This window comes from Leopardus geoffroyi, chromosome B3, assembly GCF_018350155.1.
Source record: "Leopardus geoffroyi isolate Oge1 chromosome B3, O.geoffroyi_Oge1_pat1.0, whole genome shotgun sequence".
Classification (NCBI taxonomy): domain Eukaryota; kingdom Metazoa; phylum Chordata; class Mammalia; order Carnivora; family Felidae; genus Leopardus; species Leopardus geoffroyi.
This window is the reverse complement of record NC_059337.1, coordinates 71,727,146-71,752,507: the sequence shown is the minus strand read 5'-3', so window position 1 is coordinate 71,752,507 and position 25,362 is coordinate 71,727,146. Positions and strand designations below refer to the sequence as shown.

General features: G+C 44.0%; 1 protein-coding gene and 4 non-coding genes across 5 annotated transcripts in view; 4 read left to right on the top strand and 1 right to left on the bottom strand.

The window, feature by feature from the left end:
• Positions 1-9,062: 9,062 nt before the first annotated feature.
• Positions 9,063-25,362, top strand: part of RNASE9 (ribonuclease A family member 9 (inactive)) — a 51,082-nt gene continuing 34,782 nt past the window's right edge. The window contains exon 1 of the mRNA XM_045450202.1: positions 9,063-9,178. The gene's annotated coding sequence lies outside the window, so the exon portion shown is untranslated. The remainder of the gene's footprint in view (positions 9,179-25,362) is intronic.
• Positions 10,981-11,053, top strand: TRNAT-UGU. Its single transcript has one exon. It is a non-coding gene; the product is annotated as a tRNA-Thr (tRNA).
• On the top strand, positions 11,355-11,426 carry TRNAP-AGG. The gene has a single exon. It is a non-coding gene; the product is annotated as a tRNA-Pro (tRNA).
• TRNAL-AAG lies at positions 13,551-13,632 on the bottom strand. The gene has a single exon. It is a non-coding gene; the product is annotated as a tRNA-Leu (tRNA).
• Positions 14,538-14,609, top strand: TRNAP-AGG. The gene has a single exon. It is a non-coding gene; the product is annotated as a tRNA-Pro (tRNA).

The following is a 25,362-nucleotide window of genomic DNA, read 5'->3' as shown; positions in this document are numbered from 1 at the left end:
TGGGGGTGCGCCGAGAGAGGCAAAATTGTTCTTCACTGGATCTTCACGGGGCGAGTGTCCCGCTAGCTCCCGCCCTCGCTGCCGCGGTTGGGGGACGATGAACAGAAAAGTTCTAGAAAAGTTGCTTGGAAATAGGGTGTCGAGAGCATTTGATGGATGTAGACCCAGGCGGGGAAATGGGGGTAGAAGGCTGGGGTCCGCGAAGGAAGAGTCCTGGACGGTCCAAGGTCAGAGGCGGGGTCTTCTTAGACGCCTAATCAGCAGCACCCCATTCCAGCCAGGCCCGGCTGTCTGGTGCGTCATCTCCCCGCCACCTCCAACCTACCCCAACCGGATCCCTCCTTGCACACAAGAAATTAAGTGCCTCCTGGTTGCTTCTTTTGCCTTCTGCTTTCCTCTCTCTAGTTCGAGTTCATGGGCAATCTGAGCTCCTTGAGCAGAACTGGGTGTCCCCCAGTAGGCTCCAACCAAGTTCTCTTTCTCTCCAGAAGCTCCCAGAGTTAAGAGTGAGGTGCAATGGTCAGCTTGGAGGTGGTCAGCACGGGAGGCCAGTGATCCACCGGTCTAGAGGACTGGTCAAGGGTGTGGCTTCTGCTCCCTACTCGCTAGAGGCAGAGGGATTCCAATACCCCTCCCTGGCCCTTTTGGCTGAAGTGTAGGACTTCTAAGAAATTTCACTTTGTGTTTCAGAATCCTCAGAAAAAAAGTGAGTGTGAACTGATTGCCTTCAGCAGTGCACAAAAGTCTTTGCCACTTTGGAAAGAATGATGTGGGAAGATTGTTGTTAATCTCAAATTGTGGAGAACATAGAAGTCATGTATAGCCACCTCTAAGTGTAAGATAAGGAAGCATCAGTTTGAAAGAAAGAAAAGACCTTGGGGCTTTTCATTACTTGAAAAAAGTGGGGAGGGAGAGACCAAATATTTAAAATATAGTTTAAGGGGCACCTGACTGGCTCAATGGGTGGAAAATGCGACCATTGATCTCAGTGACTTTAAGTCCCACGTCGGGCATGAAGCCTACTTAAAATAAAAATATTTAAATGTTAAAATAAAAATTTTAAATATTAATAAATTATTGCTAAAATATTTTTGAAATATTAAAAATATTTAAACTAGTATACCTCCTACTGAGCCAGATAACAAATTTGGAGTCTATGGGTAGCTCTTGGGAAGGTCTTTTTTTTTTTTCTTTTGGTGATTTGGATGCTTTTTATTTCTTTGTGTTGCCTGATTGCTGTGCCTAAGACTTCCAATACTATGTTGAATTAACCGTGGCGGGAGTGGACATTCCTGTAGTGTTCCTGACCTTAGGAGGAAAGCTCTCAGTTTTTCCCCATTGAGGATGATATTAGCATTGGGTCTTTCATATATGGCTTTTATGATCTCGAGGTATGATCCTTCTATCCCTACTTTCTTGAAGGTTTTTTATCAAGAAAGGATGCTGTATTTTGTCAAATGCTTTCTCTGCATCTATTGAGAGGATCATGTGATTCTTGTCCTTTCTTTTATTGATGTAATGAATCACATTGTTTCGTGGATGTGGAACCAGCCCTGCATCCCAGGTATAAATCCCACTTGTTCATGAGTGAATAATTATTTTAATGTATTGTTGGATCCAGTTGGCTAATATCTTGTTGAGGATCTTTGCATCCATGTTCATCAGGGAAATTGGTCTAAAGTTCTCCTTTTCAGTGGGGTCTTTGTCTAGTTTTGGAATCAAGATAATGCTTGCTTCGTAGAAAGAGTTTGGAAGTTTTCCTTCCATTTCTATTTTTTGGAACAGCTTCAAGAGAATAGGTGTTAAGTCTTCTTTCAATGTTTGGTAGAATTCCCCTGGAAAGCCATCTGGCCCTGGACTCTTGTTTTTTGGGAGATTTTTGATTACTAATTCGATTTCTTTGCTGGTTATGGGTCTGTTCAAATTTTCCATTTCTTCCTGTTTCAGTTTTGGTAGTTTCTAGGAATTTGTTCATTTCTTCCAGATTGCCCATTTTATTGGCATGTAATTGCTCATAATATTCTCTTATTACTGTTTGTATTTCTGCTGTGTTTGTTGTGATCTCTCCTCTTTCATTCTTGATTTTATTTGGGTCCTTTCTTTTTTCTTTTTTATCGAACTGGCCAGTGGTTTATCAATTTTGTTGATTCTTTCAAAGAACCAGCTTCTGGTTTCATTGATCTGTTCTACTGTTTTTATTTTGGTTTGTTTTGTTTTGGTTTAGATAGCATTAATTTCTGCTCTAATCTTTATTATTTCCTGTCTTCTGCTGGTTTGGTGTTTTATTTGCTGTTCTTTTTCCGGCTCTTTAAGGTGAAGGGTTAGGTTATGTATCTTTAGGAAGGCCTGGATTGCTATATGCTTTATTCATATGACCACCTTTGGTGCATCCCAGAGGTTTTGGGCTGTGGTGTTATCATTTTCATTGACTTCTATGTACTTTTTAATTTCCTCTTTAACTTCTTGGTTAGCCCATTCATTCTTTAGTAGGATGGTCTTTAGTCTCCAAGTATTTGTTACCTTTCCAAATTTTTTCTTGTGGTTCATTTCAAGTTTCATAGTGTTGTGGTCTGAAAATATGCACGTATGATCTTTTGTACTTGTTGAGGGCTGATTTGTGTTCCAGTGTGTGATGTGATCTGTTCTGGAGAACATTCCATGTGCACTGGAGAAGAATGTATATTCCACTGCTTTAGGATGAAATGTTCTGAATATATCTGCTAAGTCCATCTGGTCCAATGTGTCATTCAAAGCCACTGTTTCCTTGTTGATTTTCTGTTTAGATTATCTATCTATTGTTGTCAGTGGGGTGTTGAAGTCCCCTACTATTATTATCAATGAGTTTCTTTATGTTTGTGATTAATTGATTTATATATTTGGGTGCTTTCACATTTGGAGCATAAATTTTTACGGTGATAATACTCTTCTTCATCTCTTGTTACAGTCTTTATTTTAAAGTCTAGATTGTCTGATATAAGGATGGCTACTCGGGCTTTCTTTTGTTGACCATCAATCTTAAGGTGTCTTTAGGTCTAAAGTGGGTCTCATGTAAACAGCATATAAATGGATCTTGTTTTCTTATCCATTCTGTTACCCTATGTCTTCTGATTCAAGCATTTAGTCCATTGATGTTTAGAGTGAGTACTGAAAGATATGAATTTATTGCGATTATGTTTCTCGTAGAGTTGGAGTTTCTCATGGTTTTCTCTGGTCTTTTCTAGTCTGTTGATTTTGGTCTTTTGTTTTTTTTCTGTCTTTTCTCCCCTCACAGAGTGCCCCTTAAAATTTCTTGCAGTTAGTGGTCACAAACTCCTTTAATTTTTGTATGTCTGGGAAACTTTTTATCTCTCCTTCTATTTTGAATGACAGCCTTGCTGGATAAAGAATTCTTGGCTGCATATTTTTCTGATTCAGCACATTGAATATATCCTGCCACTCCTTTTTGGCCTGCCAAGTTTCTGTGGATAGGTCCGCTGAACCTTATCTGTCTTCCCTTGTATGTTAAGGACTTTTTTTTCCCTTGCTGCTTTCATGATTCTCTCCTTGCCTGAGTATTTTGTGAATTTGACGTTGATGGTCGGTTTTTGTTGAATCTAATGGGAGTCCTCTGTGCTTCCTGGATTTTGATGTCTGTGTCTTTCCCCAGGTTAGGAAATTTTCCACTATGATTTGCTCACATAACCCTTTTATCCCTTTTTTTCTCTCTTCATCTTCTGGGACTCCTATGATTCTGACGTTCCTTTTTAATGAGTTGCTGATTTCTCTGATTCTTAAATTGGGCTCTTTTGCCTTAGTCTACCTCTTTTTTTTTCTGCTTAATTATTCTCCATAAATTTGTCCTCTATATCGCTGATTCTCTGTTCTGCCTCATCTATCCTTGCCACTGCAGCATCTATTATAGATTGCAGCTCAGTTATAACATTTTTTATTTCATTCCAACTAGCTTTTACTTCTTTTATCTCCACACAAAGGGATTCTAAACTATTTTCAACCCCAGCTAGTATTATTATTATCATGATTCTAAATTCTGGTTAAGACATCTTGCTTGTATCTGTGTTGATTAAGTCCCTGGCTGTTGTTTCTTCCTGCTTTTTCTTTTGAGGTGAATTTCTTCGTTTCATCATTTTGAAGAAGAAAAGGAATTAATAAGGTAAAAAAATTAGAATTAAAAAATTAAAAACAACACACACACACACACACACACAAATCAAATAAATGATGCTAGATCCTAGGTGTTTTTTGGTCTAGGTGTTGAAAGGAGGTTGATAGATTAGAGAAAAAAGGGAAAAAGAAAAAAAAAGGAAAACGTTTGAAACTGTGGAAAAAAAATGATTACAATGAAATAGAATAAAATGAAACGATGGAAGTAAAATAGAATTTGAAAAATTTACAAAAAAGTAAAAAATATACTAGAAAAAATTTTAAATATTTTAATAAAAATTGAAAATAAAAATAAATTTTTTCTCTTTCTATATTCAAGGAAAAGAATAGAAACGAAAAAGAAAAAAAAAGAACATTGAATACATGGACCAGCGAACAGACTGAAATACGATTGAAATTACATTGTTTACCCCTAGAAGTTAAACTATGAAGGACTTTAGAGTCTGTAAACTAAGTAGGCGGAGAGACTTGTGGTGTTTCTGAAGAGCGAGGTTGGCCCAGTGGGTGGGGTTAGTGTAACGGCTCAGTTCTCCACTAGATGGCGCTGCTTAGCTTACTGGGGCGGATTGTTGCGGCGCTTGTAGGCGTGTATGCGCGTGCGCGGGAGTGGTCAAAATGGCGTCACCCAAATGCCCGGTCTGTAGTATCTGAACTCCGTTTTCCCTGACCAGCAGTCGCACACCTGTCCTTTGTCTTTGGCTTTTGTCCACTCCCCGCGTTTACACTGTCCATGACCAAGCCGTCAGGTTGCCAGGCGGCACCTCCCTCCTGAATTTTATCTCAGATGCGGCTGTGTTTCCCCACCCCTCACTTCTGAGGGACTGTGGTTTTGACCCGTTCTGCCCCTCTGTAGGAGCATGTCAACGAGCAATGGCCAGTGCCAGCTGCACCCAGGAACATTTATGGGACTGTGCTGCTGCTGATGCCCAGAGACTGAGGCTGGGCGCCAGCCCGCCCCAGAAAAAGTTCACGCAGTTGTGTAGCAGCAGCGTTTCAGGAATTGTGGAAAATCACAACATGCATCTGGCACCAGGCTTCACCCTTCAGGAACTTGTTTTAGCACCAGCGAATGTCGAATGTCGTTCTTTGCGGTCAGCTGAGACCTCTGGAATCGGCAGCGGTGGCCACACGGACTCTACCAAATGTCCTCCCAGCAGGGGAACCACTTCTCCCCGTGTGGCCCGAGAACTTCCCGGACCCCACTCTGCTCCTGGGAATTCGCCCTTCCCACCAGAGCACCACCAGGTATTGAGCTGAGGAGTTTCAGACTCTGCACTCCCCCTGTTTACAGTCTTAATGAAATTTAAACCCTCTCCTTTCTCCTTTCTCCCTTTTTTGTTCAGTCCTTGTGGCTGTTTCCACTTTTCCACTTTCTCTCCAGCTGCTTTGGGGGGGGGGTGCTTTTCCCATACTCTCCCCGCGCCCCCGTCCCCCGTCTCTGTTCTCGCTCAGCAAGCATAAACAGCTCCCTGCCCTCTGCAGCTTCTCTCTCCCCCAGTTCACCTCGCTGTGCTGCGTACCTGTTGAGTTCTGTGGTAAATGTGCAGATTGTTGTGTTAATCCTCAAATCCGTTTTCTAGGTGTGCAGGATGGTTTAGTGTTGATCTGGCTGTATTTCATGAATGTGAGACACAAAAAAAACTTCCATTCTGTTCCACCATCTTGGCTCCTCCCTTGGGAAGGTCTTTTGATGAGCTCTTACAGATGCGATTATACAGGCACACTTGTGTATGTGTATGTTAGGGCTAATTTGGTAAACACACACATTTAAATAAACCAGAGTTTATGTAACTATGTTTTAACTTAAAACACCACCACCACCAACATGTCATAAGGTGCAAGTGTTCTGGGCCCTTCTTGATCAGGCAATAAAAAGAACCAGTCAACAGGAAAGAACCTGGTTTACAGCAGAGCTCCCCTTGATCCTGGTATGCTGCATTTTCAGCATCCAAACAGACAGACTTGAAATCAGTTTCCTATCAGGAGAGAAAGTATTACCCTCTCTCGTACCTGGCTGAAATTCCTTTACTGACCAGTGTGCATGGCTTCCCCTATTAATCACTGGATAGTGTTTGAGTACTCCTTGCTTACTTTGAACTCACTGGCTCCTTCAGTGGAGGGAGGAGCCTTGGTCTACTTCCCTCAAGAAGTGGTTGCTATGTTGGATTGCACAGTAAAAGAAAGAAATGCCCAGAGACTCACAAGCCAGGTTTCTCAGATTTCCTTTGTCACACATTTAATTGTCCAGTATCTGAAGCAAATACATAATGGCCCCTTTGGAAAGAAGCCTGATACAGATAAATGTGATGGGTTTATCTGACACATGGTTATTCCTTCCCTCTTCAACACAGAATGCTAGTATTCTAAGCTCTAGCATTCTGCAATAATGCCAGAGAATTTAACCCTGAATTTCCTGCTATCTTTACCTTGTTAATAGTCCAGATGATGAAAATTTATTTACAAGCAGTAAATTCAAGACCTTGATACTCAAACTGTGGTCCAGGCACCAGCAGGATCAGCATGTCCTGGTAAGTTATTAGAAATGCAGGGTCTTAGGTCTATTGAATTGGAATCTTAATAAGCTACCCAAAGGTTAGAGAATTTTGACAGGTACTCTCTGTTCCAATCTATGTATCAAATGCCCCCATGGTCAATTTAGGGCATTTGAAAGTTCCCACCAGAATCCTTCTAGATCAGCAGGAGACTCGCATTACATTGCAATGTAAAATTCTTTCTCTAGCTCCAGTACAGAGCCAGCCAAGTAGTGGCCTGTACTGTAAAAATAGTGCTCAAAATTAAATTCTGGTGAATGATATGTATTGGATGTATTTGGATGTATTTGTATGTATTTGGATGAATGTAATAGATAGTCTTTTGAGTATTTATTGAGCCCCTACTTAAATATTTAGTTCCTTTATGGTATCACATGTTAATTACATTGTTCATCATAGTTCTTTTTTTTTTTTTTTTTTTTTTTGAGCCAGAGAGAGACAGAGCATGAGCAGGGGAGGGGCAGAGAGACGGGAAGACACAGAATCTGAAGCAGGCTCCAGGCTCTGAGCTGTCAACACAGAGCCTGATGCGGGGCTCGAACTCACAAAGTGTGAGATCATGACCTGAGCTGAAGTCAGACATTAACCTACTGAGCCACCCAGGCTCCCCTACATTGTTCATCATAGTAATGCAAAGCACTGTGATGTACTTATTCTTGCAAGTTTTCTAAAATAAATGTTCAAAGGAAAAGGAGAGAAGGGTAATCACTTTTCTCAGTTTTGACAGGGAGAATCAAACCTCTTCTTTTTAACTTGTATTTTTCCCTTACAATGTTCATCAGCTCAGGAAACCATCCTACTATCTTTAAGTCAGACTTCTAGGAACTCAGACCACTATCTCTAGTAACAAGCCAGGGAGCCAAGCAATAATTCTGTAATAATCAGCCCCAAATGGCCAAGACTTGATTAGCAACTGACAGCTTTCCTAATATTTGTCCCTGCTTCCAATTTAGGACCAACCAGAGAAAGCCAAATATGCACCCCTAACCAATCACATAGGATGCTTTGCTTCTAGGTAGACTATCTGTAGCTTCCCCATGCCAATGGTATCCAATCAAGGCACACCTGAAGCCTTCCACTATAAATCTTTCCCACTTTTCTGTCTGCCTTTGAGTCTCTGACAAAACTCAAATGATGATGGCTGACTTCCTTGCTACAGCAAACTCTGAATAAATAGCCTTTGCTGTTGTCATTTACTTGGTCTTCCTTTATTTCCACACTAGAATTAAAACTTTGCACAATAAAAAGTTGAGGGGAAATGGATGAAATACAGATAAATATGCAAAAAGTAATTAAAAATAATCCTAAGATCCCTACCAGGGGTCAAGTTGTTCTAGAGAACTTCTAATTGGCCAGAACACTCTGGAACAGGCCTTTTTGATGTTGCTCTCTGGACCAGACTAGTGGAGCAGGCTCTTGGAACCTCCTGAGTCAGGCCAACCCAAGTGAGCTGAGGGCAGTGAGTGGCTGGAAGAATGAGAGAGATTGATGTAAGGTCCTGGGACAAACTTCAGGGGTAGGAAATAGACTGAATGTAGATAGGGTCTCTTGGGCAAAGGTTTAATTATCCTGTGAAGAGAGGGAGGACCCTGAACCCAAAGACAGCCTCTGTGAAGGGGAACAAAAACCATCAGGCCCATGGTTGTTGTCCTAGCTTCTCTTTTTGGAGGCTCCTTTGAGCATTTTAAATTCCTTTCAGATGTGTAACAAGCAGTCTACAGTTATAGGGAAGAATTCAGTCCATACAGAGAATAGAAAAGAATAGAAGCTTGCTCAGTTGTGACAGAGTAAGGATGAGGGAACAGATTTCAGGAAAATGTTAAGAGGAGCCAAGAATGCAATGGGAGAAAAAGAGAGGAGAAACAGCAAGTAGGGAGGGAATGAGAAAGCTGTTGGGGTGCTGGTTTTGACTGTTTAGCAATGTTGCCTAAGGCCCGTGTCTCTGAATAAAATAACAATAATAAAGATGGTAATAACCGTGATGATAGTAATGAACTCTCATTTCCAAAACAAGGATACAGCAACCTTGCAAGGTTAACTAACTGACCCAGGTGTTTTCTAACCACTATGCTACATACTCAAGTCCAAAGGGATGACCAGGCTGATTAACTTGGAAGTTTCTACCAGTAAAATGCCTTGTGTAGGCAAATGGGATACAGTGACCGATTCTTGATTCTCTAAAGCAGAGCAGTCAGTTCAAAGCCTTGTAGTTGTCTTACAGACAAGGAGGATATTGTCTGGAGAAAGACTGAGGTTTGCACACCAAGGGAACATTGGGAGGAATGGCTATTGTCAAGCCACAGAAGATCCTATTACCCTCTTGGCCCTGAACAGTTGGATATGTTCCTCTCGTCTTAGGACAACCTTGTGAGGCCTCTCCGTGACTCATCCCTGAACCAAGAATATCTGCCATAAATGCCTGATTCTGCCTGTATGGAGATTTCTCTTCCTTCAAGATTTGTAAGGTTAGTGGCACCGTGTTTTACACTGATACAATGAAAAATAGTTGTTGCCAGTTGTTGCCAGGGGAACTATGTGTGGTTTCTTTCCTGATTGGATGGGGGCCCCCAAATGTGGGGCAAGGTCAGGTGGAAGCAGGTAGCCTGAGGGGTGAAAGAACACCCGAGGCAAAACAAAGGTGGTAGATGTTTATTGAATACACCTCAAGGGAGAAGCGGGAGGAAGAGCAGGGGAGAGATTGCTTGCAAGAGGTGGGGGTGGGGAGGAATGTATCTAAACCGGGAAGGGGAGCATGTATGGACTTTCCCTTTTTGGCAACTGTGCCTATGTGTAAGTAGCCCATTGGTCAGTTAGGGCCTATGGATATTTTGAAGTGGGTCATCTTATGGGCCTGTTTGCATTCAGCCAGAGGGTTACTGCAGGCCCTTTTGCCTTGATCAAGTTTCCATTGCTCAAGCCTGAGCCTGAAAGGGGCCTCTAGGCTGCAGAGACTTGAGGTCCTGGGGCTTAAACCCAGTCAGACCTGAAGAAGTCTTGGAAGGTTCTTGGTCTTGTCATGAAAAATAACCCAAAGACAGACATGCAACACAGCAGATGAGCGACACAAGCAGGGAAGTTTATTAAGGCAAAAAGTACCCTCGAGATACGAGAGCAAGAGCGAAATTGAGAGAGCACTGTGTCCCTGGGGTTTGGGATTCTATCTTTTGTCAGCAGTTGTTAACTAGGGCATAGAATATTCATTACTTGGGGCTGGAAGCAGGGCTTCCCACTTTTTCTTCCTAATTGGGTCAGGGGTTTCCTGTCTTGGCATCCTCCATCTTGGGCCTGTTGGGTTTGGTCCCCCTTTGTATGGAATGCCTCCAGGACAGGCCTCTGACTTTCTTGGATCTGACCATGACTTCCTCCTTGCTGGCTTCCAGGTATCCTGTTAGAATCTAACTACTGCCTACTCTAACACAATGAATCATAAGCTTACAGATAAGCTTACAGATTTCTTAGAAACTTCATGATCTTGGACAAATGAAAACATTAAAAAATAGTGGGCACAAGAACAGGCGTGTGGACAGAGTCGAAATCTTGCTAAACAGAATTGGTCCACTTTTGGGGGTTGCATGAATCAGTGCTTTTTTCCAGTGTTCCCAGCTATGATTATATTTGCAGTAAGAAATAAGTACAATATCTTTCTTAAATAATTTTTTTGTTCCTGTTTACTAGCTTATATAAACAAGGTTTCTAAAAAGTGAAAATCCTTTTTAAAAAGTTGAATTATTTTCATACCGAAGATGTAGGTAAATCTTCCTTTAAGGAAGGATTAAACTTTCTCCCCAACACCCCTTTTCCCTACATGCTCCTACCCCTAAGCCTTCGAGAGAGAGGCATTGATCCCAAAATACTTAAGGTTTTTAGAAAGGACAAAACCATGACAAATCTTTTTTCACCTTCCCCAGATTTTATCACAATATTAAATGAAAGGAGTGTATTATAATCTGTCCATCAGACACCCTCTATAGGAGTCTCTTACATGTGCCCAAATATCTGAGATTCTTATATCTGCATCCTTTCTGTGGCTCCAGATGCACAGGGATGCACTGTCTCAGGAGAGTATCAAGATGAAAGACAAGACAGCCTGGTGGTGGCTCTACTCGAAAGGAACTTTTTTAGAGGGTTGACAGGACATGAAGAAATTCTCATTTTATGGAAGAAGATCTTGGATTTTTGCTCTGGTCAAAGTTCTTAGTGCTTTGGGATGTTGGCTTTACTGTGTGCTTCTATAAGATGAGAGGTAGAGAAAGAGCCCACAGGATGAGGCTCCATAGCTCAGGGGTTAGAGCACTGGTCTTGTAAACCAGGGGTCGCGAGTTCAAATCTCGCTGGGGCCTTTGGTCCTTTTTTCCTCCGAACCTCACTTCCAGACGCCTCAGAAGATATAGGAGGGCAGGACCTGGCACCTCAGAATCTCCCAGGTCCTCCGCACCTACTGAGACGTTGAGGCAATGCCCGATACTTTCTCTGCTTCTGTCTGGTGATTATAGAAGCTGATAAAGGACTGTTGTGAGGCTTACGCTTTCTGGGTAAACAAACACGCATTCCTTCCAACAGAAGGCACTCAAGTGATACGGTTCTGGATACCCTAGTGACGGGAATGAGCCTTGAGGCAGAGTTAAAAGGCATCTGTAGGCTGGCTCGTTGGTCTAGGGGTATGATTCTCGCTTAGGGTGCGAGAGGTCCCGGGTTCAAATCCCGGACGAGCCCAGTTTTGCTTCCTTCAACTTGTTTACGTTTCTGTCGCTGCATTTTGTCCTCTCTTCTCTGCTTAAAATGGTGCAACCGAAGGCTCCCTACGCGATGTGAAATAGCAAAGTAGAGACAGCTCCAAGCTAGCTTTCGAACTCTGTCCCACGACCTGTTTCCTCACTCCCCTGGGCCGACAGGCCGGCGGGCAGGTACGAGAGCAGATCATTCTTTGGCCTCTGAGTGCCTCCATAGTGAAATGGAAATGGTAATGCGTTCCCTTCCCCTGCCTGACTCCAGGGACTCATTCAGTCACATAAAACAGTGTATGGGAAATTTCTTGGAAACTTTATATGGTGCCACATATACCGAGCTGTTTTCTTTCCTGAGAGGGAACTGGGGGCTGATGCATGCTAACATTGTCATCGTTTTAAAAATGTACAATGTGTTATCCTTTACAAGGGTTTTTATGTGTTGTCACATAGCGTTGTCTCTTTTTTTCTTTTCCTCCCTCCCTCCCTTTCTCTCTCTCTCTCTCTTTTTTTCTCCTCCTTCTCAGTCATTCTGTTCTGGCCACACTGGCCCTCTGTTCCTCAAATACATGGCACTGGTTTCCTGTTCTGAGCTTTACTTTCTGTTTCCTCCTCCTGGAATATTATTTCCTCAGATATTTGTATGACTTCCTCTTTAATTCCTTCTGTGCTCAAATGTCACCTCTTTAGAGACATCTTCCTTGATCACCCTTTCCAAAATAGCCCCCAATTGTCACTATTCCCTACATTATTTTTTTCCTCACAGCACTTATAATTATTTGACATGATTACACACATTTGTTTGTTTCTTTTGTCTTCTCTTTCCCCCCTATTAGGATACAAATTCCAGATATAAAGGCCTAAAGTTTTATTATGCTTGTGGCTGTGCCCTAAGCACTTAGCACTGTATACAATACATAGTAGAATGGATGAATGAATGAATGGATGAATGAATGTTACCATATTCCTGGACATACTTGCTGGCTTCCAGAAGCCACAATTAAACAGCATTTATTTCTGGCTTCTGTAGACTCATATTAAAGTCTTCCCAAAGGGTAGGAACCATGGCAATGGGCTTACATTAAAAAGGGAAAGCCTAAACTGATCTTGATCTTTCCACTTGGGCCCAAGTACCCAATTCAGGCTTCTCCTCAGAAAGAAACTACCTAACTGCTTATCTGCAGACACCAGAATTACAAATACCTGTATTGATAATAACAAGACTATCATATAGACTTTTTCACTTCATGTAGCTTTCTGTAGACAATGTTTGATCTTTTATTATTTAATCTGTAGTGGAATTTCAACCCAGATGGGAGAAAAGAAAGGGTAGTCTTAAGTGTGGCAAAATATGTATTTAAGTAATGAAAATACTTAACATTTTTTTGACTACCAGACTCTGTGCTAAGCACCTTTATATGTATGAACTAGTTTTCATAACACTTCCATGACATATACAGTATTACCTTCATTTTACATATGAGGAAATTGAGGCATACAGAAGATAAGCCACCTGCCTGACACCACACAGCTAGTAACGTGAGAACTGGAGCTCTGGTAGTCTAACTGCAGAGTCCACTGTCCTCAGCATCCTCTCCAAACCCTCACATTGCCTTCCTTATAGGACATTTGCTTTCTGCTTGATGAGGTCTTACCATGGTTCAACACTGTTTTGTAATCGTATGGCTTACTTTTCCAGTTTGGTCAGTGGGCTTCCCTTGTAACAGGCAGGCATTATGTTTTACTCATCTTTTCTGCACCCCTCAATAGAACAGTGCCAAAAACAAGTGATCAAAATATGCTCTTTGATTGAGTGAAGAAAGGCAAAGCAAAGGTTATAGGTATATGATATTAAAGTACTAGTACTTTACCTCTGGGAAACCATGGGTTCAAAGGCATCATTGTAATCTTATGATGGCATTGTTTTTCACTAATAAGAACTTTGAGTTTTGAAAGAGTAAAAAATAGGAAGTTACAAAACAGCATATACCCATATTCCCACTAACTGGAGAAAGAGGTTGGGGCTCGAAAGGAACACGAAGAGATTCAGTGCTCTTATGTGGCCACACCGATGCAAACATTGCTGTCTGTTACAAATTAGCTCAAAAGCATATGGCAGCGGTGGGATTCGAACCCACGCCCCCGAAGAGACTGGAGCCTTAATCCAGCGCCTTAGACCGCTCGGCCACGCTACCTGCTGGTGTAGTGTGAGGAAGCATATTCTCTACCCTTCGATCTCTTCCCGGCTCCCCGCCCTCCACCCTCCGCCCTGTGGTTCATAGTTTTGTCGTTTCCCGGGTTCTTCGTATCTCTTTTTTCGCCCATCCCTTCCTGGTTTGTTTTGCTTTCTTTCGTCTTTTAAGCCACAGTATTTGAGACTGGTGGAAAGAGCTGTAACACACGTCCTGTCCCGAGAGACAGGACCACCTCTGTTAGGTTTAGACGTTCGAAGCACCTGCCCTGGGCCAGGCGCAAGCTCGTCACCAGGAAGAGTCAGGGCCCTCTCCTGTCTCACGGCTTCCCTTCCCATCCAGGGAGGGCGTCACACGACGGGAGCTGTCTCTCCGCGAAGGATAACTGAGTTTGGGGTCGTCCGGCTGCAGGGCGCCCTGACGCGGCTGGAGGAGACAGCACGCGAAAGCTTTCCGGAAAGCACGCTCCGTGGAGTGTGAGGCAGGGCGGGAGATGTCGGAGCGCAGGAACGGTCTGCAGAGTGCCTAGTCCGAAAGGAGCCTCCCCGTTGCCCAGCTCTCCCGCCAACCGCCGGCAGCCCTCCCCACGCCCCCGGGGTCGCCCCGCAGCCCGTGACTGTCCTGGATGCTATGGCATCCCACCATTCCTGTATAGCATCTTTGGCTCATTCGGAAGCCAAAACGTGCCGAAATATTCTCGTTGATGCCTGGGCTTTTTTTTTCCGAAAAAAATCTGTAGTCGAGGGGCATCGCCTTCCGGAATTTGGGCGAGAGAGACTGCAGTGATCACTTTATCCACTAGGCGTCACCCCTTGCCCACAATTGTAAAGAGGGGACTTTCGGGCCAACTGTCTACGTGGCTAAAATTTTCTTTACTAAAGTTTAAAAATGAGAGAGTAGTTGTGTGTGGCTCGTTGGTCTAGGGGTATGATTCTCGCTTAGGGTGCGAGAGGTCCCGGGTTCAAATCCCGGACGAGCCCTGTTTTTCTTCTTCTGTCTGTTGTCTTCCACCCCCAGTAGACCTTCAGCTTTCTTGGTGTTTAAACACCTTCCCACTGAAGGGAGCACCTTCTGTAGCTAAAGTCACTGGATGTAAACCATTGTATACTCCACTACTTCAGGTTTATATACTTAATCCTCAGGCAAATGTTCTTTGTGTTATTAAATCTGGATAAATACCAGATGTTATTACATATCATTTATATGGTCTTTGACAAAAATCACTATTTCTAAAATTGACCAGCATTTCACTTTTGCAGTTTTTTGTTGTTATCCAAAAATTGTTCATTCAGGACTGGGAGAGTTGTATTTTCTCTCAATCATTTTGCATAACCCTCAATTTTCCTTCACTGCAATCATGGGGGCCCTTCTTTGGGTACTGGGACCACAGAGGGTCAGCAAATGCAGCAAGATGTCTTGTCACAAAAAGCCTGGGGTCCCTTCTTCCTTCAAGCCTAACATTCCAGGGACTTGGGCTGTGTGCCTGTGGGGGTGGGGGAGTCTCAAGCATGGTAGCACCTTGGGAATGAACTTCTAAGCAGGATGCTCAAGCCTGCCAGCTTATTAGTCTCACCTGTGAAGCTTTTTACCATTCACTGGTTTGGGGTCCAACCCATTAAATTGGATTTTGTGAGGATAGGGCCTTGGCATGGCTATTTGTTAAAAGCTCCTCAGCTATAATTAGGGTTGGCCTAGGAACTACAGCAGCTGCGCAGTTGCTCCACAGGCCACAACTGGAGACTCTCTCCCAGCTGGGACTTCATCTTCCCTGGATAAGGGTAGTTCTGGGAGCAACCACATGCCAAATTTAGTTTCTCTGTGACCCTCCTTACTTCCCCAGGCCACAGAAGCAGACTGTGCTAAGAACAGGAAACTCCAAAAGATAAGAGACGGCCCAGTGGTTCAGCCTGCTTGGTTTGAAGGGGACAGGTGGATAGGTGCATGGCTCTCATTCCTCACACAGCGTCAAGACCCTAGCTAACATCAAGCCTTCACCTGCACTCCCTGCCTGCTGTGTGTTTGGTGCTTACATCCCCCTCAGTCAGATGTGCCCTGACTCACCTGATGAACAAGAGCTAGAAACCACAGGTATTTTTCACCTCACTCTTAGCTATACTGCTGAGTATTTAACTTCTGGTACCTCTTCAACATTTGGAAGAACTGCAAAATAATCTTGGAACCAACCCAAGATTATTTAGCGTTCTCACATTCAATCCTTTAACAGATGATGTTGGCTGCACAGTTAGAACATTTCCAGAATCCAAACACTTCTCACCACCTCCACCACCACCACTGTCGCATAAGCTGCCACCATTTCTGCCTGTGCTGTTGCAATGGCCCTTTCGCAGGTCTCTCTGGTTGGTCCTTGTGCCCCTTCAGTCCATTCTCAACAGAGAAGACAGAATACTCTTGTTGAAACCTAGGTCAGAACTGGTCATTGCTTTGCTTAAAACCCTCTGTGCATCTCCATTTCATTCAGCATTAAGTCAAAGCTCCTTGCCATGGCTTAAAAAAATCTCTACATGACTTTGCTGCTTCTTGAACTCCCTTCACTTCACTGACCTCATCTCCTACAGCTCACTCCCTTTGGTGGCTACATTCCAACTACATTAGCCTTCTGAGCACCTCAGAAATTCCTGCCTCAGTGCCTTTGCACATGCCCTTCTCTCTGTCCTGAATCTTATCTTCCTCCTGCCTGTGTAGCTCAGTTCCTCCCTGCTTTTAAGATCCCTATTCAGATGTTACCTATCAGAGAGGACTTCTCTGACCACCCACATGAAATAGCATCCACCCCCTTTGCTCTCTGTCCCCCGTTCTCTAATTTTGCACACCCCCTTTGCACATGCCACATGACTTTGGCTGCTCCTGCTGTTGCTTTTCTTAATTCTCCTCCCACCCCCCACCACTGGACTGCAAGCTCCAGGAGAACAGGTTTGTTTTTTTTTGTTTTTTTTTTTTTGTTTTCTTTTTTCTTTTTCTTTCTTTTCTTTTCTTTTCTTTTCTTTTCTTTTTCTTTTTTTTTTTTTTTTTTTACTGCTGACGTCTCAGAGGCTAGAACAGTTTTTAGCACCTAATAGATACTCAATAAATATTTGGTTAATGAGTGGCAAGAATTGCTTTAAATCACAAAGTTATACAGGCTTTTAAAGAATGCCACATCCTGTTGCATCAGGGGAGACAGGAGCATGGAGGTTCTGGGGACTTGAATAGAGAGAGCACTCTTGCAGTGTGAGGGATGGGTCATCATTGGGGCATGCCTGGAAAATATTCTGTGGCAGCCCCCCTTTTAGGCCACGATATGGCCCTGTCAATATTTTGAAGAAGTGTTGAAAGGTTCTTTTTGGTGGGGATAGGGGTGAACAGCACAGGCACTGCCCTAGATTTGTGTTTTATTAATTTTGAGAGAGAGAGAGCATGCACATGCTCACACAAGTGGGGAGGGGCAGAGAGAGAGGGAGAGAGAATCCCGAGCAGGCTCCACACTGTCAGCACAGAGCCCAATGTGGGGCTTCATCCCACAAACTGTGGGATCATGACCTGAGCTGAAATCAAGAGTTGGATGCTTAATCAACTGAGCCACCCAGGCACCCCAGAACTAGATTTGTGTTTTAAAAAGATTATTTGGTGGGGGAGGGGGAAGTACCTGGGTGGGTCAGTCGGTTAAGTGTCCAACTTCGTCTCAGGTCATAATCTCACAGTTTGTGACTTCAAGCCCTGCTTTGGCCTCTGTGGTCACAGCTAGAGCCTGGAGACTGCTCCAGATTCTGTGTCTCCCTCTCTGTCCTTTCCCTGTTTGTGTTCTGTCTCTCTCTCTCTTGCTTTCTCAAGGATAAATAAACGTTGAAAAAAAAATTTTTTTTAATTAAAAAATTACTGTGGTAGTAAGGTTGACAAAAAGCCACTGGGAGCTCCATTTCTGTGTCTAATAGGCCTAGAGCCCTGCATCAGGAAATGTTATGGCTGGATGTCTTTTGCCAACTCTAAAATTATTAGTTGTTTTCACCTCCCGCTTATTTTCACCTCGTGCATTCCACCAACTCGGCCAGTTCCCAACCACTTTTAAAGAATGTTGGTGAGAACCACAGAATTAAGCTCAGGGCCACAGAGCTAGTTAGTGGCAGAGCCAGTGTCAAGACAGGAATCCAGCTTTCAGGACTCCCAGGCCGCTGCTCATTCTGCCCTGGCTGGGTGCTTCTGAAAGGGGAGATGGTTTGTTTGCTTGTTTAATGAATCTGGATTCCTTGGGGCCTTGCTGATTATTTGGGCTCAGGGGACAATCATTCATATTCTTTAAGGGCATCTTACTGATTTTCAGGGGAGCTGGATCTGGCCCGGAGAGGAGGGCAGAGACAGGAGTGGTATGAAGGATCTGAATGTCCTCGGAGGTGCTGTGGGGAAGGCTGGGTTAATGGTCCTTCCTCAATGAGGGTGCAGAGGAAGCTGCTGGGGCTCAGTCCAGGGACACACATGAGAAGCCAGATATGCTAAGATCAAAGCATTTTCAGAAGTAGAAATCTAAGGGACAGGGGGCCTACCAAGTAGCTGTTAGAAAGACATGTTTATGCAGCTTCCCTCAACCTGGCCTCCCCTGGGTTATGGCCTGCTGGCAGTCATTTCAGGGACACACATAAAGTTACCAAGAAAAAAAAAAAAAAAAAGGCTTACTTTGCCGCCAAGGGAGAACAGGATCGCCCATGTTCACAGCTTGAGGCTTTTAAGTGTAATGCTGAGATTGATAGCCTCTGATCTGAGTCTGAACATGTCCTGCCCAAGTCAGGAGCTGCTTGTTCTTGGACACATGCAAGCTCTAGGCTGATGGTCTCACCTGGACAAAGAGACAGGTGAGGTGGTGGGAGGGCAGGTTGGCAGCTGGCCAGAGACTTAGAAAGGTATTGCGTGAATCCACTAGTTAACAGTGTGTTTAGGGAACAGCTCTCCAGTTGCCAAAGGTAGCTGATGACCCCACCAGAATAGTGGTGCTTCATTCCTCCCCACTTTTTTTTTGGCCAATACTTAGTGTTCTTGATTTAGTGTGTGTTCTTTTGACCAAAATGTCAATTTCCTAAGCCATTTCACAGGGCTCCTCCACCTCTACCACATACCTGAATCAGAGCCCCACCTCCCCACTTCCGGGCCTGGTAGCCAGTTTCCATCTCCGTTTCCCCACTGCTTACCTTGACTCCAGGCCAGGGGGCAGAGACCACATCTCTACCCGCCCTGTGTGTGGGGGGAGGGGAATAGAATTGGTTGCCAGAAATTTGTCTCCTTAAGAGAATAGGAATTGTGTCATTTCAGTTTAGCTCAGAAACTTAGTTTGTGATAGCAGAAAGGAACCTCAGAGTCAAATTCTTCCTTTGTTACCACGTCCGTTTTAGAAATATAGACTCAGACTTGCGAAGGAACACAACTTGCCCAGGATCGCCTAGCTAGTTCATGGCAGAGGGAGAACAAGACCTGAAGTCTTTTCCTTTTTCATCTGTTGGCCAACAAAAGACAAAGCAGCAACTGCAGAATAAATGAATGCGCTGATTTGGGGTCTTGGGGATTGCCACCTGGAAGGCGCAGAGTGGAAGAAAAGTGTGCCCCGAAGAGACAATGGAGGTCAGGGTATTTCAAGAGGAAAGAGAATTTACATGAGTTGTTTTCAATGAGATGTGATTGGTGCTAGCTGCAAAAGTGCTGAGCTGTTAGAATGCTACTGGAGAGTCACATGCAAAGGTTGCAAAAGAGTTTTTCCGGCCTTCTGGCCAAAGCGTATGGATGTTTTCCAGGACGTTGTTTGTACAGTGCTGAGGTTTGGGTTTCATCGGTGTGAGGACGTGCTTCAGACTCACTTCCCCAAAGGCTCCCGGCTCCATTTTATGGCCCCTTAGCGTGTCTGACTCCATTTTACGAATTTTCTTTCACACATCCACTCTGCAAACAACTTTTGATCTCTTGTGAAGTACCAGGCAGTGTGCTAGAGCAAACAGGTTCCTTTTCCTGGCTCTCCAGAAGCCCACATGTGGGAAAGAAGGCCAAATAAACCCTTTGCTGCTCCACACAGCAATCACTAAGCCAAATTATGTACAGGGAGTGTGGAGACAGGCTTCTTATGGAGATGCAAAGAGGAGATGGAGGTGGTTAATTGAAAGAAGGCTTCCTGGAGGAGTTGGTAAGGCCCCATGCCCTTTGCCCTGCACTTAGAGATATTTCCTGACACCAGGGCTTTACTTTGGTTGTGTGAAAGTTTGTGGGAACCAGCACAAATTTCCTGACCAGCAAGGCCTACTTCCAAGGTTGGAAAGAATCCATCATCTGACTGTTCTCCACACCAGGATAGGAGGTGAAAATGGTTTGGGAGGGTTCTTTGGTGAAAATGAATAGGGGGAATGAAATCAGATCCCAATTTAGAAGTGCTTCCAACCTTTCAGTCTTTAGGGAGGTGCTAAAAGGTGGCATCTGGGTGATAAAAAAATGGGCACGAAGATTAGAGAATGACGTGTGGGGGGGGAGGGAGGAGTGCACCCTGTGCCCTAAGTGACCTTACTGAATCCAAGCCATTCCCAGCTTCTCACTGCCAGTGCTCCCCACCCCCCACCCCCCGGCCCTGCTTCCAGACCACAGGCACACTGTCACTTCTCCCACACTTATGTCTGGCCCCGGAAACTCTCTCCCTGGTGGAACCCAGATCATCCTAGCTCATGTGTATGATCCCTGTGAAATGATCTCCAGATTTCCTGAAAGAACACAGGTAATTGAGGACCACAGCTAAGGAATACAGACCAATCCTTCCTCTTCCGAGGGTGTGGTGCATTTGGGGGCAGGCCCTCCCAGTGTCCAAAGAGGGGGCCCTCTGAGAAGCTGCTTGAGTCATGTGACGTGAGGCACTTGCACAGGCTTTGTGGGATGGAAGCTCTGCAGCAGGGCAGGAATCCAGATGTGGTGCTTTCAGACTGAGGTGTCAGGTACTCTGTATTGTAATGTAAAAGTCAGTTCTATCCTGGAATTGCAAATCTTTAGAAAGTATTATGCTGCTTACCAATTTGGGGCTCATCTATTGTGGTGACCCTTAAATTTCAGTGTGCATTATAATCACCAGAGATGGCCTACTGATTACAAATGCAGATTCCAGGGCCTTACCTCCAGAGACTTGGATTCAGTAGGTCCAGGGTAAGGCCCAGGTTTCTGTAGTTTTAGTTAGTAGCCAAGAAAGGGACGCTTTCACTTAGAAACCACCTCCATTCAGTATATATATTTATAATTTTTTTTCTTAATGTTTATTTATTTTGAGAGAGAGAGAGAGAGAGAATGCCAGCATGGGGAGAGGTAGAGAGAGAAGAGAGAGAGAGAGAATCCCAAGCAACCCCCACACTGTTGGCACAGAGCCCAGTGCAGGGCGCAGTCTCACTGACAGTGAGATCATGACCTGAGCCAAAATCCAGAGTCTGACACTTAACCAACTGAGCCACCATATATTTTCTTTCTCTTTCTTTCTTTCTTTCTTTCTTTCTTTCTTTCTTTCTTTCTTTCTTTCTTTCTTTCTTTCTTTTCTTTCCTTATTTATTTTTACATGTTTATTTATTTTTGAGAGAGAGAGAGAGCACATGCATGTGAGCAGAGGAGGAGCAGAGGGAGACGGAGACAGGATCTGAAGCGGGCTAAGTGCTGACAGCAGAGAGCCCAATGTGGGGTTTGAATTCACGAACTGAACCGTGAGATCATTACCTGAGCTGAAGTTGGATGCTTAACCAAGTGAGCCACCCAGATGCGCCAGGCAGGGGCAGACTAAGGAGTGGTTAAGGGCTGGTGGTGAGGTCATTAACCCTCCCCTAATAACTCTGCAACCTCCACTCCCATTCTTTCCTATGGGCAGTTCATGTTTCCTCAGCTTTAGGTAAAGCACTCAGAAAATCCATCTTCAAGAAGAGTGCCCCTAGCGCCCTCTTGTGGCATGATCACTGTCTCCTGCACGCTCCTCTATGGGAACTCTGTGGTCACCACTACAAGGACAGAGGGGCCCAGGCCTTGGGGAAGAGGAGATATAAAGCAGAGGATGATAAGGGGAATAAGCAAACCCCATATCAGAATGACCAAGGAAAGGGACATTCAAAAGGAGTTCTAGTGAAGGGCTGCTGATGGCTGCTGGAAGTAATGCATGTGAGTTAGTGTTAAGGTTTTTTTCTCAGCCCTGTATACTTGTGTTTGGTGGGCATTAAAGAAGTTAATGCAGGACTTATAAATTTAAAAAGCACTCCTCAACGAGCTTCTAAAGTGCCTTTGGGAAGGGCACTAAAATTCTAGTAGTAGTGAGTGATGGGGTTTGGATTATTTTTATATGAATATTGAAGGGCAACCCCCCAAACAAAAAAAAAAAAACTGGGACTATTTAAGTTACATTCCCTTTGTTTATAGTTTCCTTGGTTTGGGGCGCCTGGGTGGCGCAGTCGGTTAAGCGTCCGACTTCAGCCAGGTCACGATCTCGCGGTCCGTGAGTTCGAGCCCCGCATCAGGCTCTGGGCTGATGGCTCAGAGCCTGGAGCCTGTTTCCGATTCTGTGTCTCCCTCTCTCTCTGCCCCTCCCCCGTTCATGCTCTGTCTCTCTCTGTCCCAAAAATAAATAAACGTTGAAAAAAAAAAAAAAATTTATAGTTTCCTTGGTTTGCACTCTGGTGCCATCTATGGCTCCTAGTCCCTTGCAGCAGTTCCCAAACTGCTATTCCATAGAACCCTGTTCCTTTGGATGCTAACAGTGGTGCCACTCAAATGAAGCTCCATGCTCAAATCAGTTCATCAAGTTCCAAATCAAAGGAAATTAGTCAAGCCTCTCAGAATCTCATGCTTTGTGAATTTCGTGACTCTTCAAGGGAAGGAATATGATAACAATGTTTCTGAAGCTTTTGATCAGGACACTTTTCTTGAAGCACACTTATTACCATTTTCCAGAACAGTGTTTACCTGAAGGCAAGTGGGAAAAGCGCTTGATTTTCCTCCAGCGTTTATTCCCCCTTTCTTTTTAGTAATAGCAACCAGAATTTTAGCTGGGCACATGACAACCCAGAATAAATCCAGCGTTTGCCGCTATCCTTTGCAGTTGAATATGACCGTGTGACCAAGTCATTGTCAATGAGATTCAAGTGGAGATGGTGTGTGACACTTTGGGATGTACCCTTAGAAGGCACTGCCATTCCCCTTTTATGCCTTTCTCCCTGCTGGCTGCTCCCTACTCCCTGCTGGCTGGAGATGCTAGCTAGGGCTAAAGTGGCCATCTGAACAGTGACGTAGAAGCCACATCCTGGGATAGAAGTCCAGCACCTTGGAGCACCTCACCAATCCTGCACTAACTACCCCTGGCTTTCTTTTACATGAGAAATAAACTTCCATCTTGTTCATACTGCTGTTACTTTGTGTTTTCTGTCATTAGCCGCCATTTGGGAAATGTATAATGATAATCTCTTTAGATTTTTTTGTAATTTTTTTCATGCTTATTTTTGAGAGGCGAGAGAGAAAGAGAGAGAGAGAGAGAGAGCACAAGCGGGGAAGGAGCAGAGAGAGCGAGATGCAGAATCTGAAGCAGGCTCCAGGCTCTGAGCTGTCAGCAAAGGGCCTGATGTGGGGCTCGAAACCACGAACTGTTAGATAATGACACCCTTTTTTTTCTTTTTAAAAAAATTAAAAAAAAAATTTTTTAGACAAGAGAGTGAGTGTGATCAGGAGAGGGAGAGAGGGAGAGAGAGAGAGAGGGAGAAAGAGAATCTTAAGCAGGCTTCATGCTCAGTACGGAGCCAGACGCAGGACTTGCTCTCATGAATATGATATGATCTGAGTGGAAATTAAGAGTCAGATGCTTGGGGCGCCTGGGTGGCACAGTCGGTTAAGCGTCTGACTTCAGCCAGGTCACGATCTCGCGGTCCGTGAGTTCGAGCCCCGCGTTGAGCTCTGGGCTGATGTCTCAGAGCCTGGAGCCTGTTTCCGATTCTGTGTCTCCCTCTCTCTCTGCCCCTCCCCCGTTCATGCTCTGTCTCTCTCTGTCCCAAAAATAAATAAACGTTGGAAAAAAAAAAAAAAGAGTCAGATGCTTAACTGACTGAGCACCTAGGCACCACTGGTTTTGTTTTTTTTTTTAAATATTTTTTCAAAACCAGTTGCGTATTAGGATGTATGTATAGCCTAGGAATGTATATAGAAGCCAACAAAAATAATAAAGGATATTAAGAAAGATTGGAATAAGGGGAGGGCCCTTCCTATTAAAAGCATTTAGGATTAAAAGATGTATTCTAACAATAAATATGCTAATTGTAATAAATTGGGTTATTGAAAGTATTCTTGTAAAGTTTCTATACATAGAGAGTTTATATAAGGGAAATTAAGAAGAGGGTTTTCCCTTGGTTGGTGCTGTTGGCTAGTACAGGTCCCATAGTGAGAAGGAGCAAGAATTGTTTGCCTTCCAGATTCTCCTGGGTAGGTAGGGAGGAAAAACAAACTTAATAATGGCATAAGTTGAATTTCTCCCCAGCTTAGTAGGACAGAAGACTTAGAATTAGATTCAACTTGATATAGAAGCAATTAAGAAATGTAATTTTCTTTCCCATGTTTGTAGAATAAGATTCATATTGGCTAGGTAGCAAAATATTTATTTACTATACTTCGCTGATCTTTTAAAGTGACTGGATGCTCAGAAAAGGGTCTTTATTTGGTCATAAGTAGATTGATGGGAAGGTGGGGGGCAGGGAGGGGAAGGTGGAATCCAGGAGACCTCATGAGCTATCCCATCAAGCAAGGGAGGCTCTCAGGACAGGAATGGAGAGAGATGGGGAGTCAAAAAGGAACTTTTGGGGTTTTTACAGCAGATGGAGATTTAGAAACTAGTTTTTATTATTGTTGGTATGATAACCTATACTCTACCCCCAAGAACGCTTCAGTGGTATCTACAACTTGCTAAAAACTTGTGGAATTAGATTTGCTTTGGGAGATTCAGCAAAGTGATGAGCCCTCTATTCTGTTGATCTACTTGCTGTTTTACAATCACCTTAAAATGGTGACTGACAACAATAAGAATTATGTTGACCCTCAATCTGGAGGCTGACCAAGCTCAGCTAGGCAGTTCTTACTTGAGGTCGTGCCTGTTTTTACTCACGTGGCGGCTGGAGCTGGATGATCCCACAGGCTTTTTCACTCAGCCATCTGGCATCTGGGCTGAGAAGACCTGAGCATCAGGGAACTGGAACAGGTGGGGCAATCTGAGCATCTCTTTCTATCCATGTGGCATCTCCTTGCAGTGGCCTCAATGTTACCAGACTTCATACTTGGTGGCTGAAGGCACCCAGAGTGAATGCCCCAAGAGAACCATGGCCAAGCAGACCTAGTCTCAGAAGTCATCAGAAGAGATGGGATCAATTGCACCAGGCTAAATTAGTGGGAGCAGGCACAAAGGCCCACCCAAGTTCTCAGGAAAGACTGTGGACTCTACCTTTTAATAGAGGAATCGCAAGATTCTGGAAGAGAATGTGGAATGGAAAACATTTTGTGGCCATTTTTAGAAACTACAACCTGCTATATAGCCTTAAGTTGAGCATGGCATTGGGCAATTGCAGACGCCTTGCAAGAGTAGCCAACCACATCCACAGGACACTAATGACCTCCACAGTCTCCTGTGGGAGAGCCAAAACCAGGGGAGCTCTTTGAGCACTTCTCTCTATCCAAGTGTCCTCTTCATGAGGTGGCCTCAGCACAGTGGAACTTCGTACACAGCAG